The 14,022-nt window shown below is 35.2% G+C and overlaps 1 protein-coding gene across 6 annotated transcripts in view; it reads left to right on the top strand.

Annotated features, from left to right (window-relative positions):
- The window catches only part of TTLL7 (tubulin tyrosine ligase like 7), a 150,532-nt gene that overhangs the window by 14,978 nt on the left and 121,532 nt on the right, over positions 1 to 14,022 (top strand). The window lies entirely within an intron of this gene.

Here is a 14,022-nt window from a genome sequence, read left to right as displayed (position 1 = left end):
AACATGATAAAATGCCTTTATTTAGATGAACATAGATGATAAAGAGTGTGATCAAGGTAAGGAGTTAAGAGCAAGAGAGAATAATGGTTGACATTTTAGTAATACGTTGTTTTCCTATTACCATTTCTAAAATGGAGATAAACACTAGTGTACTTACTTTAGTAAGTGTTCAGTAAATCTGTTTAATTAAAAGCAATTATGGAAACAGGAATTGGAAAAGTGGATTTAATATTAAAAAAGACAAGAGAATAGGCTGAACAATGTAGCTTCATCCAGTAGAAATACTTTCAGTTTGTCTTTGCTGTAGTCTTTGGCAGATAATAGTGTTATCTAGACTAGCTGTGCATAAATCAGATTTATATAACTCTAATGGTAATTTGTGGTTATTCAGAAAGATAGAAGATGTAATTCATAGTTAATTTATATTTTCTATCACCAAAATTTCAGAGTAAAATATGGAGAGTCTGCTATACCTAATTAGAAAGAAAATTAAGCTCTCCTATGTATCAGGCTCAGCGTTTTGTTCCTGATGCTCAGAATGAGAGACACTGCCCTTTCCAATAAAGAACCTTAAATGAAAAACTTTAAAACTTGAATACAGTGTGGTAGATAATGTAACAGTGTGAGGCACAGAATACAGTTCATTCTGCCCTCTGTAGAAGGAAAGGAAGGGACAAGTAAACTGTGCTGGAATGTTGGGTAGCAAAGGAAGATATTCCAGGATTAGAGAAAAACACAAGTAAGTGTATGCAAATTAGAAAATGAGTAGCATTTTCAGGATTGTCTTTTTGTCTCAAGCTTTTTAATCTCTGGCTAGAATATCTTTCAAATACGTTTGGCTGCAACTCTGGTAAGAAATATGATTTACTCTTGCCATAGTATACACACATACACATCTACGCACACATAAATAAGTTTCAAAATGCAATAGTTGAAGTTAACACTTTTCCTACTACATGTAATGCAGTGTGGCACTGTTATATTTTCATTTATTCTGTTTTTATTATTTCATCTAAAACTGCTCATTGAGTCTCACTAAATTGTTTCTGTGACCAGATATGGCTCATGGTCTGTTTTTTAAAACCAAACCAAACCAAACAAAAACCTGTATTGGGGCTCAGAATTCATATGGCGGCCCCTTCATACCTAGTATGCAAATTTGCAGAGGACCTATTTGGCTTTCACTCAGCAGGGTTTCAAGATTCTAAGAAATGGACTGATGGCTTTAGCATATTTGCAATTCAGAAGGCAACAAACATTTTAAGAGTTGAACAGACCTGTCCAGTTTTTGACCTGTCAAGTCTGAGTCAAGTCTCATCTGTAAAATGGAATTAATAAAAAAGTCTGTGAGGATTAAATGAAATAATACACCTATTTAAACAGTGGTTCTCAAACTTGGCCATACATTTAGTTCACATGGAGAGTTTTAACAAATGTCTATGCCCAGATTGCATCCCAGACCAAATAAATTGGAATGTTTAGGACTGGGACCCAGGCATCATTATTTTTTTTTCTTTTTTGAAATTTTGTACTCCTTAAATAGCAACTTTCCATATTCCCCCTTCCTCCAGTCCCTGGCAACTATAATTCTACTTTGTTTCTACTTGTTTGACTATTTTAGATATCCCATAAAAATGGTATTTAGATACCCCATAAAAAATATGTCCTTCTGTGACTGGATTATTTTACTTAACATAATTATTTAACATAACCTTGAGCTTCTTCTGTATTGTGATATATGGCAGGATTTCCTCCTTTTTTAAAGATGAATAATAGTCCACTGCATGTATACACCACATTTTCTTTATCTACTCATCTATTGATGGGCATTTAGGTTGTTTCCTCATTTTGGCTATTGTGAATAATTCTGCAATGAATATGGGAGTACAGATATCTCTTTGTAATCCTGATTTCAGTTGTTTTGGATGAATACCAGGAGTGGGATTGCTGGACCATATGGTAGTTCTTATGTCTGATTTTTTTGAGGAAACTCCATATTATTTTTCCCAGAGGCTGCAGTGCATGCACACATTTCCACTGACAGTGTACAAGGCTTCCAATTTCTCCTCATCCTTAACAATATTTATTATCTTTTATCATTTTTGATAATAGTCATTTTAATGGGTGTAAGGTGATAGCTCATTCTGGTTTTGATTTTCATTTCTCTGATACTAATGTTGAACATTTTTCATATATTTTTTGGACATTTTCATGTCTTCTTTGGAGAAATGTCTATTCAACTTTACCCATTAAAAACATTTTTTTGAACTATTAAGTTGGAGTTCCTTATATATTTTGGATGTTAACCTCTTATCAGATGCATAGTTCCTAATATTTTCTTGCATTCTGTAGGTTGTCTTTCACTCTTTTATTGTTTTTTTCCTCTGCAGAGGTTCTTTAGTTTGATGTAGTCCCACTTGTCCACCTTTGCTTTTGTTGCCTGTGCTTTTGCTGTCATATCCAAGAAGTCATTGACAAGAACACTGTCATGAAAACATTTTCTCTCCATTTTCCTCTAGGAGCTTGTAGTTTCAGGTCTTATATTTAAGTTTTTAAGCCATTTCGAGTTTATTTTTTTGCATATGGTGTCAGGTAAGGGACCGATTTCATTGTTCTGCATGGGTATCCAGTCTCCAAGCACCATTTGTTGAAAAGACTGTCCTTTTTTTATTGATTGTTCTTGGGATTCTTGTTGGAAATCAGTTGACTGAATTTACATGGGCTTATTTCTGGGCTTTCTGTTGTTCCATTGGTTTATATGTTTATTCATGTATTATATTGTTTGAATTACTAAAACTTTGTAACTTATTTGACATCAGGAAGTGTGATGCCTTCAGCTTTGTTCTTCCTTCTCAAAATCATTTTGGCTTTTTGAGGTCCTTTATAGTTCCATATGAATTTTGGAATTGTTTTTTTCTATTTCTGGAAAATATGCCATTGGGATTTTGATTAGGATAGCATTGAATCTAAATCATTTTGGATAGTATGGACATTTTAACAGTACAAAGTCTTCCAATTCATGAACATGGAATTTCTTTCCATTTATTTGTGCCCTCTTTAATTTCTTTCATTAATGTTCTGTTTCAGTGTATGAATCTTGCATGTTCTTCGTTGTTTATTCCTAAGTAATTTCCAGGCATCAATATTTTTTAAAGCCTCTTTATGTTGAAATGCCTGACTGTAATGCCCATAGTATGTGTGGAACATGGTAGGTATTTGGGACATGTCTAGTTCCCTTGATTAATAATATCAATAATAATATACAGCTAACCCTTTTGTGGTGCTTACTATGTTTTAGGCATTATGCTAAGCACTTTTCATGTCATGTAGAAAGCACTGTGCTTTGTTTTGTCAAATGGTAGAATAGCGTATGGCTGAGGTGAAAGGGCAAATGCTGTTAAGAGAAAGGAAAATGACTACTTTTATCATCAGGAGCTCAGTTACTTTAGTGAATTATGGAGTTTGCTTTCACTGAATAGCCTCAAGAATATAAATTGAGTACTTAAAAAATATTTTAAAGTTTATTAATAAATAAATAAATAATAAATATAAATAATAAAATAATAAAAATACATACATACATACATACATAAATAAAATATAAAATATTTAAAAAATATTTTAAAGCTTAAACCCTACTCAGTGACTTATAGGGAAAGTATAACGGATCAATTTGACACAGGTAAATACCTCAAACATGTAACAATTCTAATTTTAGCTGAAATATATTATGTAATAGATTGTGTGTGGTGTATTTTCTACATAGTACAGAACATGAGTATTAACCTACAAATGCTTCTGCCATATTATTATTCACTTCACATCAAAGTCTCTTAAGTTTGATGTCACAATGACAAGGACGTGTTTTATGTGTTAACCAGGTCTACATGTTCCATAGTATTAAGGAGATATACTTAGTAGTCTGCTAGCACGCTGTCTGCTATTGTTGTTTTGATTTTGGTCTCAGAAAGCTTGCCTGTTTATTATAATTATTTTTCAGTATGATTTTTCTTTAATAACTGCTTTAAAAAGAACATCTAAATTAATGATTTTATTCAAATACATAATTATTAGAGTTGATCCTTGAACAATGTGGGTGTTAAGGACATCAACATCCTGCATGGTCAAAAACTTTGTATAACTTTTGACTATGTATAACTTTTTAATTTCTGACCCAAAACTTAACTAGTAATAGCTTAGTCTTGACTGGAAGCCTTACTAATAACATCAATAGTTGATTAGCATATATTTTATATTTTATATGTATCATATACTCTACTCTTACAATTAGGTATTCTGGAGAAAAGAAAACGTTTCTTCAAATTGTTGCACATCTCCAAAGTATTTTCCAACGTATTTAGTGAAGAAAATTTGCATGTAAGTGGCCCCACACAGTCCAAACCCATGCTGTGCAAGGGTCAGCTGTAGTTTTCTTTGCATTCAAGTAAAAATTACTCACTTCTCGTCATAATCTTTAGTTTGTTTCTTAGTTTTCATAAACAGTTTCTATGATGATTTCTGAGAAAGCATTATTTTTTCATGGATGTATGTGTTCCTTACACTTAAGACACTTTCAAGTAACAAAACAAATATTTTTCTTGTGTCTAGGAAGTGGACTTATAAATTGCTACATCAACTTTGTTTAGATGAAATGCATGGTTATCATTCTTTTTCCTCTGTGCATTTTCTTCTAATCTATTCAATTATTAAAACATTTGTAGGATACCTATACTCTTATATTTCAATAAGTTACTAGATGTAAAGTTCTTGGAATAATACCTGGTGCTTAGTAAGTATCTAATGTATGTTAGTCATTGTCCGCTGCCAGTGACATACAAAAATTCATAATGTAAAGGTTTATTATCAAACAGTCAGATGTTTGCACAAGAAGTTAAAGAACTGTAAGTTTTGTGACTGAAATAAAAGTTGAGATTTCTACTTGTCAGTGCAACTAAAAATGAAATTCTTGATGTAACACAGGCATCATATATTCAAAGTTGTAATTAGATATTTAAAATTGAAGTGACTGATTCCAGGAGGGGAAACTAGCTTTTTGAGGTTTTTCAGATAAATTAGTATAAAAAGCTTTGCTGTTACCAGGATATCAAGAAATTTGAAGAATTTTAAGCCTGAAGAAGTACTTAATCTTTTACTTTCGTAGAATTTATAGATAGTAGATTAAATTTAAGATTGTTAGAACTGTTTTGAGGTGAAGTATTAGTAGAGAATAGAGGACTGTTTGCTAAGTGTAGGTTCTGAATAAAGTTTGTTTCCAGAGCATTCTAATATGAAAAAACCCAAGCCAGGAATAATCCACTTGGACTGAATTCCAGAATTTGTGAGATGTATCTACACCACTGAGTTGAATCTTACAAAGACTGACATGTGTTATTAGTATGGTTATCTGCCATGAGGTCTCATTCTGTTGTTCTTATTCTCAGGTTATCTTCTTTGACATTGTGGAGCTATAAGAGTCTCTTGTGATTGAAAATTGAAATGTAGACTGTATCATATGGATAGATTTTAGGATAGCATTGTAAGGAGCTGTGTGATTTACTTAGGATTAATGACTAAGCATATTTTGTGGAGGCTAATGAAATCATATGTTCCTAAGTGACTGAAAAAAATGGCTTGATTTTGCTAGAAAGAAAAATATGTCAGTCCTTCCATCCCACCCTCTTCCTTGCACTCTTTCCCTTCCTCTTAATACTTCCTTCTTCCCTCCTTCCTTTTTATTTTTATGAAAAATAAACTGCATCCTTTTGAAAAAGCTTTTCATATGAATATTCTGCATTCTATATTCCCTATTATTAAAAGGTTTGATATGTGCTAAAATGATGCTAATGAAAAGTAAGCCATGGCATTGTTGGTCATTAGAATATAATTCTGTTATTTAAGGTGCTGTGCTAAATCTTCCCATCAACTTTATTGATTTCTGAAGAGAAGAGAGTGCTGGTAGAGAGTTTACTGTGGAGGTCAGATATGGTAGGAGAGATTTGGTGAATCTGAATATGGATAGCAGTATAGGTATGAATTTTGGGCTTTGCTGCAAGGAGGTAGAGAGGTCAAGTTTTTAAAAAAGCACTGAACTTGGTATTGGGCCTGGGTTCTAGCCTTAGCTGGTACTTAGCATGGCCTTACACAAGCTAACTAACTTCTTCAATATCTTCTTCATTTGTCAATTGAAAAAAATCCTATTAACTTGGCCTTAATAGTGTTGGGAAGGGCCGGATATTAATAGTGTGAATGATGGAATAAAATCGTTCTTTTCACATAAGTGATAGGATACTAGTCTTACCACTTATGGCAATAAACTTTATCTATTCCTCTGTAAAATGGGGATGGTAAAATACTAGTCTCATAGAGATTTATAAGTATTATATGAGGTAATCTGTACAAAGCATTTAACACAGTGCTTGGCACAGAGCAAATTTTAATTAATTAATTAATTCACTCCATCTACAAATATTTGAGTAGCCACATCACAGCTGCTTTTCTAGGTGCTTTTCATACACCTATGAGCAGAATGAAACGTAATATTCTTTGCAAGTTTATAAGCAAATGAGAGACATAGAACTAATTAAAAATAAATATATAATTACTATGATAAATGCTGTGAAGGAAAGGTACCCAGTGCTGTCTGAGAAGGTAGGTTTTAACTAGGCAAAGGCCAGGAACAGATAGGGGTAGATTCCGGTCAGAAAGAATAGCATATATAAAGTTTATAAAGTAGGAATATGCAGTGAGTGGTTATGACACAGAGAATGAAAGGAAGGTGCCTCAGAATCAGGCTGGTAGGTATCTGTATCGGTTAGAAGTTCCATCAGGGAAGCAGAACCCTGAAGAGTGATATGGAATGAGATACTTATAGGGATTAGAAGAAGTCTACAGAAGACTTGTAGCTCTTCATTTGGTGGTGGGTCAGCAAGGCTGGCAATTACAAAGAACAACTGGAGCTGAGGAACTAGAACTCTCTAGGCCAAGTTGGAACCCAAACTGAGAACCTGTATCTGACTCTTGCGCCCTCCAGTGTTGACAATGTGGGGGTGTCTTCCAGGAAGAGCTGCTGTTTTTTGCCATGGAACTGCACATGCGTCTGGCCCAGGAAGGCCAGATGTTCCAGGATTCAGAGACTGAAGAATACCTGTAAGCAGCTGGAGGAGCTGCAGGCTCACATGCTGCCCTTTGTCAGCAAGGGGAGTAAGCAGATCAGTGTCCACACAGGGAAGTTACTGCAACAGTGCATGGCGCTGTCCTGACCTTCCGAGTGCAATGACTGCTGCTTTACCTCTGCCTCCAGCTGCATATAGTTTTCTCTTGTGGCTTATTCCAACCTGAAACTATGCAAAGAAGGGATTTCTAGGAAATATTGTTAGCTTAGCTAAATTGGCTAGTATTACAGGTCTTTTTTGATCATGAATGGGCTTTTGGATTTCATCATACAGAGGATTGAAAAGTTACCAAAGGAGTTTAGTGAGGATGGTAGGGGGAAGGGAATTGATAGAGTGACTCACAGGATTTGTGGCTGGATTTGCATTTGGGAATCTGCATTGTAGAAGATGGACTGGAGGGGACTAAGGGTGGATATCAGTAGATCTATTAGGAATCTAGTGCAGTGGTCCAAGTGAGAGATTTATGGTGGCTAGGACTAGATGTCTAGGTGAACAGGATGGAAACAAGTAGATGTGTTCCAGAGACATTAAGAGGATAAAGAAAATAGACTTGGTGATGGAATTGCTAGAGGCTGAGGGAGAGAAGATGCCAAGATTATGAGTATGGTTCTGGATATTTTGAGTTTGCAGTGGCATTGAGAACATCCAGATGGAAATGTTCAGTAAGTAGCATAATACTGATATTAATCATTGCTGTAGTAGTAAAAGCATCAGTAGTTTTTCTTAACATTATAGTGACTTACTTTCTGGGGACCTGAAACCATTTCTAATTTATTTAAGGGTACTCAGTGCACCGCTGTTTCCCTGGCTTGAATAGGACTCATTTTTTTATTCCCTCCTTTGCTCTTTCATGGTATCTTGGCCTAATCACACATTTTCTACTCTGTTCCCAGGGCTAACCTCTCTACTTCTGTTAATTCTGTCTCTTAGCTCCCAGAAGACCCTTGATCAGTAAACTTTGTATGAGGTCAGATGGTTCCTATTGCAAAACCATTCAATCCTGCCTTATTAGGACAAAAGCAGCCTTAGACCATACATAAACAATTGGGGGTGGTTGTGTTGCCCTAAATTTTCATTTACAGAACAGTCAGTGGACTGGATTTGGCTGGTGGTCTATAGTTGGACCCTTATGCCTAGCCCATTAGGAGTTTTATTTGCTCTTTTTAGTTATTTTTAACCAACTATTTTCAAATATATTCAAAGTTTTTTCTGTCATATACCTCTCCTCTTGCTTCCCTCCCCCAACCCCAAATAAAAAAACTTCCCTTTGAACCTTTCTTTCCCCTAAACTACATACTATCTTTCTTTTCTTATTACTTTTTGAAGACCATCTCATCTCCTCTTCCTCCTATCTAGTAAACCGTTAGTAATCTGGCTTTTCCTGTTGCTGTCCCAAAAATAATCATGACCTCTACTTTTCTAAATGAAATGACTTCTTGGTCTTCCTTTTTGATCTTCTGTAGTAGTAATATGGTTGCCTATACTAGACATTTTGGAACTTTCCCTTTGACTTCTGTAACCCTGAAGTCTCCTTACTCTCCTCCTATTTCTGATAGTTATGTATCACAACCTTCATAAAAATAAATTGAAGTCACACACACAGATATGTGTAACATATATCTGGAGTAAACTGCACAAATCTTAAGGGTACAGCTTGATGGATTTTCAAGTATTATACACTGTGTAAGCATCACCTGGGTCAAGATATAGAACATTTCCAGCATTCCAGGTTTCCTCATGATGGTTCTCAATCAGTTATCCCTGATCCTCCCCTGAGTTGGCCTTTATTCTAAGTTCTGTCACTTTAGATTTAGTTTTTCCTGTTCTTGAACCTCATATAAATGACATCATATGGACTATATGGGCATACTCTCTTGCATCCAGCTTCCATCTCTCATCTTGTTGTGATAGTAATCTGTGTTGTTGTGAGTAGCTGTAGATTATTCTTTTTTACTATTGTGTAGTTTTCCATTGCATGAATATACCACAGTTTATTTACTCATCTCATTCTTTGAGTTGATACTTGGGTTTTGTGCTATTATTACTAAGACTTCTATGTACATTCTTGCACAGTCTTTTGGTAGACATATGCCCTTATTGGGATTGTTGAAGTTTTTGAGATAGAAAATGCCACTAAGTTTGAAATGCCTTAGTCTGAGGGAGAAGTCTTGGTAAGAGGATCTAGAGTTTTATGGAGAGTTAAGAACTAGAGGTCTGAATGGTTTAAATCCCTTCTTCCCATCTCTTCTTGTGTGTTCATATGTTCTAATTTTAGGATGTCTGTTGATACGTGTGTACAGAGCAAGGGAACTAGAGTGAGGGAATTTACAACTAGAGATAGCAGGCATCAAAACCTTAATGGCAAGGAGAACCAAGAGTTTAGCAAATTCCAGTAAGTGCAGTGAAATTGAGAGAATGAAAGTTTCCAGCAGTGGGTGTATCTTGTGGATGTGACTATTCTCCATCAACTCCATCAGAATTACACATGCATACACAAAACCCAATCTAAGTCAATATGGAATACATGCTATGCATATACGACAAATAAACAATGGAAACAACTATGGTGTGCCTGTTGTATATCTCCTGACACCACCCACCTAAACCAGATTGTCGTTCCTAAATCCTCCGTATAGAAACTGGATCCCAGACTTAGGTAAGAGCCAGTGCTGATATTTTAATTTGTTCTTCTAAGATAGCTGGACCATGGTAGATGGTCTGTTGGTTGAATTTAAAGGCCTTGTGGGGAATGGATGCATCATCAAGTAAGTGATAATTGAAATCTTGAGCACAAATAAGGTAATTTAGGGATAGCTAATTTAGGGATAGTAGATGCCCTCAGTACTCTGTACTTATTCCTGGCATCTGACCACTTCATTATAATCTCCCTACTAAAGGAGAATGTACCTTTAAAAAATAGCAATTATTTTGATTTCCAGCTGCTTCCTGGAATTTCTACTTGGACATGCTATTGATAATCTCAAACCGCACATGGCTAAACTGAAATCAGAACTACAGACTCTCCCACATTGATTAGGAAAAGATTTCTAGGATTTTTGCCTTCTTTCTGTTCATCTCAAAAAGGAAAAAAATTTGTGATGAATTCAGTAAGTAGTATGTGTTCCTAATGTTCTCTGATTTGGGTGTGAATAGCACCTCAAACAAATATAACCTGTAATATAACTTCACTGCTAGCTATTTTTATTTGATGATCTGAGTCTTGGCTTCAATTCTTGGAATCTGGGATTGGTTAGTTTACATTTTACTCTAGAAGTGTTAACCTCAGAGGTGGTTTAGCAAATATTCCAAGAATCAAAGTAAAAACAAAATGTTATAATTCACAATCATATTGTGTAACACTTAGGAATCAGCCTCTTTTGGAAGCAGCTGATTTTATAGATTTATTTTAGGAGGTTGTTATTAATACTGTGTAGCAGAATTCATCCTGGCATATGATTCATAATTGATCATTTTCATACCTTTGCTTTAAAATATTCTGAACTTTCAAAAAACAAATGGAATATGACATGTAAATCAGATAGGAGGTGAATATAACATCCCAACTGAGGTATATTTGTTAGATTTAGTAAATAAAGCAAGACTTATACAGTTTTGTCATGCATTCATTCCTGGCAAAGTGAATTATATTATTTAATTCATTACAAGTCGTTCATATACTTGCTCCAATAATTATGTGCTTCCTATACCAGTAAAAGTTATTTGTAGTCAGTGACTATACAATAACCCATTGCTTGGCAATGTTATAATTTACTTAATTTCTCTATTGGCTACATTTAGGTTGTTTTCAGTTACAAGTATAAATAATGGCTTGATGCACCCTCAGCATTTTAGATGATTTTATTGGGACTGATTTCTGAGAGTGGAATTATCAAATCAAGAACATTACATATTTTAGGCTTTTGCTGTACTTTCTAGCTGTTTTCCAGGATATTTTCTTTAGTGAGAGAAAATAAAATTATAGGCTACCTTATTAAAAGAAGTAGATTAATAACAAATTGTTTTGAGTTTGATTTCAGTTGTTGGGGATTTGATTTACTGTGTTCAGTTTTCTAATGTGAATAGAAACAGTGTCAGTGGGTTGTTCTTAAAGTGATTTATGTACACAAAAGTGATATAATTAACTTTGTATTGTATGAGATGTTATTTGTAAGTAACATTTCATTTTAGTAATATAACCCTTACTGAAGTCAGTTTAATTTTGAGACTCAACTGTGAAATTTAACTATTGTCAATCTTAACTAGCTTGGTCAAATGTATTTGTATTCCCTCTGGAAACCTAAATATTTCACTTACCAAGTACTCTATTACCTACATGATTATTTTACTAAAAGTAACCTGAGAAAAGTAATGTAACAAGGAAAATACTAACATTGAATATCATCAAATGGGAGTTCTTGATACATTTCTAAGAATATCCCTGTTTACTTTGAGAAAATAATTGTAAACAATCACTTTGAATTGAATTTTTTTCAGCAGTAACTTACAATTATTAATTTAATTCAATAAATATTTATGGAGTGCTTACCAGGCTCAGGTGTTTCTGCATTCAAGGGGAAATTACTCTGTGTGTATAGTTTTCTTTACTTCTCATTATGATGAATTAATAATGTTCTTATTCTGAGACTAAATATTTTATATTGAAATAAACATCTGTTTATCTTTAACTCATTCTTGTCATTAAAAAGAATAAGTTGTATAAAATTAAATGAAGCACAGACAGGCAGACTTACTCTAAACAACTTTAATGTTCATTATGAATTTCCTTATCACAACTTACCACCTCTGTGGGTGAAGGAAAGTTCCATTTGATAGTTACACAGACTGAGATTATGAAGTCATCATTCCCATTTTTCCTTGTGAGCGTAAGATGAGAACTCTGTGGTGATGATCATTAGGAACTCATAAATTGGGAAAGTTATCTCAGTTCTTAGCCTCAGTGTTACAAGATGCCAAAGAACCAGTAATTTTCCAGACCAGTATCCTGTTGGCTTGAATTAGTCTTAGTGAGAAAACCTCTTTTTCTTGGAACTCAGCTATTTTAAAGTTCCATCTAACCAGAACCCAACTGAGAGTCAGGAAGTAGCTATCATTAACTTCCGGTTAGCTAAAGTGGAATAATGTCTTCATTGCAAACATAAGTTTAGATATAATCTCTTTGCCTTTGGAGCCAGGTTGAAGTTCTTACCCTCTTAGAGGATTGATGAGGGGTGGAGGTACTGAGTAAAGAGGTCTGAGAAAACGTAGACAACTTCATTTTGGGATTAGGTGTGATGGAGTGTATGTCCTCATGACTCCAGTGATTTTTGGTCCAGGAATGTTATAGCCAGGATCACAACCATGGGCAGCTGTGATTTTGTTTTCCCTGGTTAGTTGACACTGAGTTTGCTGTGGTTTTTGACAAAGTCTGTGGGCTTGGTGCTTTTCCATAATTTGCTGCAAACAAGTCAGTTCTCTCTAGCAGCAAAGTGGCTGCGTTTCATGCCTTGCCCGGCCCTTGCAGAATGACTACACAGATGGAGCTGGCCAGTGGTGGTGTATAGGGATGGCTGAGGCTAAAATGCCTCTTCCACTCTTCCTGCCCCAAGCTCAGTAGTTTTTCTTGAATAAAAGCTCCATTTGTTGTATGCCTTTGGTCATTTTCCAAAGTGTTGAAATGGTTATTGTAGACAACTTTGTGCAGTTTTATGTTTGTTTTTTGAGAAGAATTGTTGAACTGCTCACTCCACTATTTTGGAAGCTCTGCCCTCCAATTGGCCCAATTTCGGCTGGAATGTTGGAAGTTCTATTTTGAATGAGGCCTGAGTGCAAAACCTATCCAGATGATGAATGCCCTAAATTATACTTTTCTTTCTTTTCTGGGGCCAAAGATTTTAGCATTTTCGAGGTAGAAAGGGGCCTTAGTTCCACTTTTTATTAGATTAATAATTGCAAACATCAGTGCCTTGTGCAGTTAGCACATAGATTGTTGGTATTAGAATTAGATTGGAAATGCGTCACTCACGAGCCTAGTCACTTCTTCCCCTTTCCCTGAGCAGCTGCAGGGATCCACATCCTTCCCCTGTAGGCTAGCTCTTAGCGCCTGAGCTAATCCTGCCCAGGCAAAGAGTAATTGAAGGATTATTCTTAGCCCTGCCCAAGAGTGAGGTCTGACCCTGCTGCCTTGAACCAGAAATTTGGGGATGGGGCCTAGAAATCTTATTCAAGCCCTCCAGACAATTCTGATGTACATTCAAGTTGGAGAACTGCTGGCATAAAGGCTCAAAAGGTGGTTGGAGTTGCCATTAGGTCTATATACTAGGAATTCTGATAGCTAATGTGCTGTTTTCAGGCAGTGATAACTGTGTCATGAGTGCCACCTGGCTGACAATGATTATAAGATGCATCACAGTTTTACACATTTTTAAATGTTACTAAACAAAACAGTATGGCTTAGAATCAAAGAAATATGATGGTGATTATGGAATAATCTATATTATCTACTCATTTCCTCACTTCTAGAGACAAATCCTGTGTATTTTTCTTTACACAACTGTCCTCATCTATTCTTTTTATAATAATCTAAGAACCCTTAGTTTGGGCCTTGGTTATATTTAGGTCTGTATATCTTTTCCTCCAGAACCTATACTTATAGCCTTAAAGAGAATTTCAGATCAGAGTTTTAGTATCATGAAAGGCAGATGATACTATGGAATAATGAATGTATTAGTCAAAGTTCTCTAGAGAAACAGAACCAATTATATATATCATCTATCAATATATATATGAAAAGAGGGGCCCAGGGAGGGAAGGGGAAAGAGATTGAGAGAGAGAGAGAGAGAGGGAGAAAGAA

The sequence above is a fragment of the Manis pentadactyla genome, chromosome 4 (genome assembly GCF_030020395.1).
Source record: "Manis pentadactyla isolate mManPen7 chromosome 4, mManPen7.hap1, whole genome shotgun sequence".
Taxonomy (NCBI): domain Eukaryota; kingdom Metazoa; phylum Chordata; class Mammalia; order Pholidota; family Manidae; genus Manis; species Manis pentadactyla.
The sequence above is the reverse complement of the archived record's forward strand: the minus strand, read 5'-3'. Positions and strand labels throughout refer to the sequence as shown.